General features: G+C 36.2%; 1 protein-coding gene across 9 annotated transcripts in view; it reads right to left on the reverse strand.

Moving 5' to 3' along the window:
- Positions 1 to 6,022, reverse strand: part of PEX5L (peroxisomal biogenesis factor 5 like) — a 288,594-nt gene that overhangs the window by 117,761 nt on the left and 164,811 nt on the right. The window lies entirely within an intron of this gene.

Genomic DNA, 6,022 nt, shown 5'->3' on the forward strand with positions numbered 1-6,022 from the left:
AAATCACTTAATACTTTCTTCTACCTCTTGATTCTGTATTTTTCCACCTAGAAAAAATTAATTAAAATTCACCCAATAATTGACTTGTCACTGTTCAAAATTCAATCAAGTTAAATGAATTAATTTAATCAACGTAAGGTGAACACACATTAACTCCTAGGAAGGCATAGTTTTATAAAATTTATATTTTATCATTTTGTCATTCTTGGTTATCAAACTAAACATGTATGAAGATACACTTGCACTTCAAAATTTAAAAAGCTATATAACTGAAAAGGTCCTTACTTCATACAAGAAGCCAATCTGTAGGTTTCAAAGGTAGCTATCGATGAGGTTCCTTTTCATTAGACACAATAGAATGTACCTACTTTAATTGCAACTGCTTTTCTAAATTAAAAAGAATTATGCATAGACAAATAATTTTTCAGAGAATTATTCTGTGACTAAGCAAATGATTGGAACTGGACCTTTCATACCTATAATAGTTTTGAGGTGGGATTGTGTCTCTATGTGGTTAATATAAGATTATGGATTAGTTATAATTCACCTATTCCTATATTGATTAGGTTGAGACTATGCTACACAAAAGCAATTTAAACAATAATGATATTTTATATATATGTAGATATGATTTATATGTAAACTACATATTCGATTTTAAGGATCTTCTAATTCTTACTCTTATCTCATGGTGTCTACTTCTATCCCAAATATCTACTACTTACTATTACCGTATTTTTTAAGTATGTACTATGTATGTGACAAGCACTATTCAAACTCTGGGGCAGATACAAGTTAATCAGGTTGGACATAGTCTCTGTCACACATGGAGCTTACAGTATAAGTGAACTTAGTGATTACTCAGAAAGCACTTGCCGATGATGATGAAGAAATGTTATGTTTAATGAAATGGATTAAATACTACTCATCCCAGGGCATCCAATACATGTTCTGGTTGAATATCCTGGCTACCTCTTTTAGATTATGAGATGTCTCTGCGTCTAGCATTTGGTATGGCTCACTGGCCAATCTCCATCACTTGCCCCCTCCTACCTCATCTCCCTTCTCTCTTTCTACTGCCCACACCGCACGCTCCGCTCCTCTGCCGCCCACCTCCTCACCATCCCCCATTCTCGCTTATCCCGCTGTCGACCCCTCGGCCACGTCCTCCCGCAGTCCTGGAATGCCCTCCCTCCTCACCTCCACCAAACTAACTCTCTTCCCCTCTTCAAGCCCTACTGACAGCTCACCTCCTCCAAGAGGCCTTCCCAGACTAAACCCCCCTTTCCCTCTACTCCACCTCCCCTCAGCACTGTGCCCATTTGTATATATTATTTATTACCCTATTTAATAAGGAATATATCTCCTTGATTCTGTTTCTCTTGATGATATTGTCTTGTTTTTGTTTTGTTCCGTTTTGCTCTGCCGACTGTCTCCCCCGTTTAGACAGTAAGCCCATCATTGGGCAGGGATTGTCTCTATCTGTTGCTGAATTGTACATTCCAAGCACTTAGTACAGTGCTCTGCACATAGTAGGCACTCAATAAATACTATTGAATGAATGAAGAGGAAACAATGGAGAATTTGAATGAGATATCTGTGAGGCAGAATAGTTGGATTATGAAATCTCTCCAAGAGATACCCCTGAGGAAAGTATCAAGGTTAATCTTTGGTGAAGGTGCTCGGGAAAGGGGAGAAACCGATCTGCACGTCTCCCCACTCCTCAAAAAATTCCAATGGCTGTCTATCCATCTCTACATCGAACAGGAACTTCTAATCATTGGTTTTAAGGCACACATTAGCTCTCCTCCTTTAACCTAACCTTGCAAGTCTTTTATTCCAACGATGCCCGCACACTTCACTCCACTAACAACAACCTACCCACTGTACCTCAATCTAGTCTATCCCACCACCGACACTTTGCTCACATCTTCCCTCTAGTTCGGAATTCTCACCTTCTTCATATCAGATGGACCACCACCACACCCTCCATCTTGAAAATTATATCTCCTCCTTCCCTGACTAACCTCTTTTTTCCCTCACCCTATCAGCCCTCCCTTTTGCATCACCTATGCACTAGGATCTATAGTCTTTGAGCACTTTGATACTCACCTCAACCCCAGCCTCAGAACACTTATTTACATATCCCTATACTCTGCCCCTTTCCCTATCTGTAATTTATTTTTATGTCAGTCTTCTCCACTGGACTGTAAAGCCCTTGAGGACATTATACTGTTCTCTCCCAAGCATTTAGTATAGCACTTGGGAGAAGCAGCATCAAGTAGTGGGTAAAGCAGGGTTCTGGGAGTCAGAGGGTCTTGGATTCTAATCCACTTCCGCCACTTGTCTGCCATGTTACCTTGGCCAAGTCACTTCATTTCTTGGGCCTTAGTGGATAAAGCAGGGTCCTGGGAGTCAGAAGGTCTTGGGTTCTAATCTGCTTCTGCCACTTGTCTGCTGTGTGACCTTGGTCGAGTCACTTCATTTCTTTGGTTCTCAGTTATGGGCATGGAGACAGTTAACCCTATTTGAGACAGGGACTGGGTTCAATCTGATTTGACTGTATCCACCCCAGAGCATAGTACAGTATCTGACACATAGTAAGTGTTTAAGTACCATAATTATTATAATTATTATTACAGGGTTCTGCACACACTAAATGCTTAGCAAATATCATTGATTGAATGAAGGGAGGAATATCAATCAATATATCAATCAAGATATACTAGATTTAAGTGGAATATTTATTTGGATTCATCTCTAAAGATCTGAAAATATTTTTTCTCTTTGCCCTGAAATTACAATTAATTCCTTTAAAATTCTGCCTACATTTTTTTTCCCCAAATCATCATTTATTTTTTAAATGCAGCATTTTTCTTGAGATTTCTTTGGGCTGGGAGATTCTGTTAGAGAAGGATCAACCCTGAAGGTAGGGAAGATGGGGTGAGAGTGGGTGAGGAGCCTAGATAAAGGCTGGAGAAGATACACTGGAGAAAGGAGCTTGGGCCACCAGTGATCTATATGCGAAGGAGGGGAGAGCACCATATCTGAAGATCTAGAAGAGAATAAAATATTGCTCGTGGGAGGAGCCCATGTGAAGAAAGAGAAGGAAATGAGTCAAAAAATAGAAAAGTTTGTAAAAGTTAGTGAATTGCCTAAAATATTTTGTGAATATAGCCATATGCCAGTAGGGGAATCTCACCAGAAAAAGAATGCTTTAAGTAGCCAACATAAGGATGTCATAGAGATTATATTTTGTAAAGTAACTAATTCACTGATAAGATGTTATTTTCACCCTCATCTCCAAATTACTCTCATCATTTTTCATTTCTAGACTGTGAACCCGTTGTGGGCAGGAAGTGTCTCTTTCTGTTGCTGAATTATACTTTCCAAGCACTTAGTACAGTGGTCGGCACAAAGTAAGGGCTCAATAAATACGATTGAATGAATGAATGAATTGAATATCACTAACCAAGGCATTTGATGCATGTTTTGGGGGAAACATAACTAATAAAAGGGAGCAGCAATGAATTCCTCATTGCTTTACTTTCCTACCCTCTCCACAGTGTTGACACCCTTTCTCTTGAAAGTCTCTAGCTCTTTTCTTTTGTTGTAAACTGAAGGTAGTGTTTTAATTCTACCTTATGTTCTTTTTTGTACCTCATTGTTAATGCTCAACACCTGTTATTTAAATGGAAAAATGAAAATTAATTCTGGCTGCTCATCATTTTGAGTCCTGTGCTGAGGTGTCTAGCTCAACACATCCTCTACTTCATCTGATATATTCTACAGAAAAGGGTTTGTTTATTTAAATCATTTTTCCAGAAGGCGTTTTTGCCTTACAATAGTGATACCTTCCAAAAATTGCAAACAACACTAATGCTTTAATTATATTTAATGAATTCCTCTATACTGTAAGCTTGTTGTGGGCAGGGAATGTCTGACAACTCTGTTACATTATACCCTCCCAAGCACTTGGTATGGTGTCCTGCACAGAGTAAGCGCTCAATAGATACTATTGAATGAATAAATACAATTGACTGATGAATACGATTTATTACTGAATTCTATGCTTTTAATATTAGATTGACCTATCTTTGGTTTATCAGAAAGGTGTTCAAAATACATTAATGGTGAAATGATAGCTAGCTTTAGCTATATCTGTAATTCAACACGTAGGAAGTATGCATCAACATGGCACTAATGAGAATGAGTTAATGTACACTGTAGCACAAAGCAATATGTCCTATTAAATGAAGGATCTTAACGATGTCTTTATAGGGAAACACTAATTCAAAAATATTTTAAAACACTAATACATTCAGACAGATAAAGTAGCAATTAAAATTGTGATGTGGTACACAGATTTGATAAAGTGGTTGCCATGGAAAATACTCACTTTTTCACTTCATTCTGCTTCTTTGTGGATTGTGCACTTCACTGGTGCATAGCAGGGAAGTATCCACTTGTGTAGTGGAAAAAGTATATCAACTAATAAAAGTGTGCATATAACTGAGAAATATTTGTATCACAGCTACTGCTGAATCAGATTATAAAATGCCTAATGAACCTGGGTGCACACAATGTTTATGAATCAGATCTCATGTGGCTGATTCATAAACGGACTAATATGCAACAATAATATGGTGCATTGAAAAAGCATTCTAAAACCCTCATGCAATTTTCTTCCAACTAATACATGAAAACAGATAATGCAACATTAGACAAAAGGTTTAAGGAGGAAATTGACATACGTGATTTCCTGAATACGGGAAAAAAGCAGTTATCAAAATTTTTTTTCCAATTATAAAATTGGAATGATAAATTATGAAATTATAAAATTGGCTTTAAAATTGAATTGTGTTAGGTTTTCTTAATTTCCTTTTGGAGTATTCAAAAGGAATTATTGAAAAGCACATAGCTATCACATAAGCCAATGCAAATTTGGAGGAGAGAAAAAGGAAGACATTCAGTGAACATATGTTCCAAGATACGACTAACTCTGATAGACCTGTAACAGATCCAGATCACCCGGTGGGTGAAGTGAAAATAACTATTGTTAGGAAAGGTTCAGTAAAAAAACAACAACCCCACCAAACTCCCACCCCCCTCAAAAAAAACAAACAAAAACCCCCCCCAAGAACCAAGCAGCTCCAATAGCTGCTATTATGATCTTTGAAATACAGATTCTCTGTTTCATAGGTAAAAAGATTTCTTATGTCAAAACTACTGGTTGACTTTAAAGGAAGATTTTATTATCCCAGTTTTGATGATGTATATTACAATATTCATTAAAGTTTTTGGTATAAAAACAAGACCATGCATGTTTACAGCAGCTAGAAATAGATGTGCTGATACAGTAAACCAAGTTGCTATAATTTAGCTTTGGGATAAATGCCTTCCAAAGAGGATTTCATCAGGCAAATTCCATATTCTAAATATTTTCATGATATTGAAGAGAATGAGTGCATTTACTGGATTTAGGAAAACAAAATAAATGTCATATTTGGAATCACATTGTAATCTTAATTATAATTTAAATACAGGCAACTACTTAGGGTAATTTCACTTATGAATTTTCCAACCACTTCCAGTGGTTATGATTCTAGATATATATACATCTTTGAACATTGAAGGTTAATCAACTGTCCATAAAAAGGTATATAAAATGTACATTCTGAGCATAAGAATAATATTTGACATTTAAGAATGAGTTTAGATAGTCTACTGGTAAACTGACATATGTATACTTCAATAACTATATTTGAAATTTGGAATTTGTTCAATTTTTTTGTGAAATATTCCATCTGGCTCATTATTTCCCAAAGGCTCTTTTCAATATTTCCATACATAAGTTTTAAAACTAAAAAATGGAAATTAAAGCCCAAATGAAAGACTATAATGGAGAGTTTTCCCTTTTCCAATTTTTTCCATTTTATAGATTGGTTTTTCTGAATACTAGGACTATTTTTTCTCAAAAGAGTTCATATTTCTTCACTAGTTAAAATACAATCTCTACACA

Source organism: Ornithorhynchus anatinus, chromosome 1, assembly GCF_004115215.2.
Source record: "Ornithorhynchus anatinus isolate Pmale09 chromosome 1, mOrnAna1.pri.v4, whole genome shotgun sequence".
NCBI classification, from domain to species: domain Eukaryota; kingdom Metazoa; phylum Chordata; class Mammalia; order Monotremata; family Ornithorhynchidae; genus Ornithorhynchus; species Ornithorhynchus anatinus.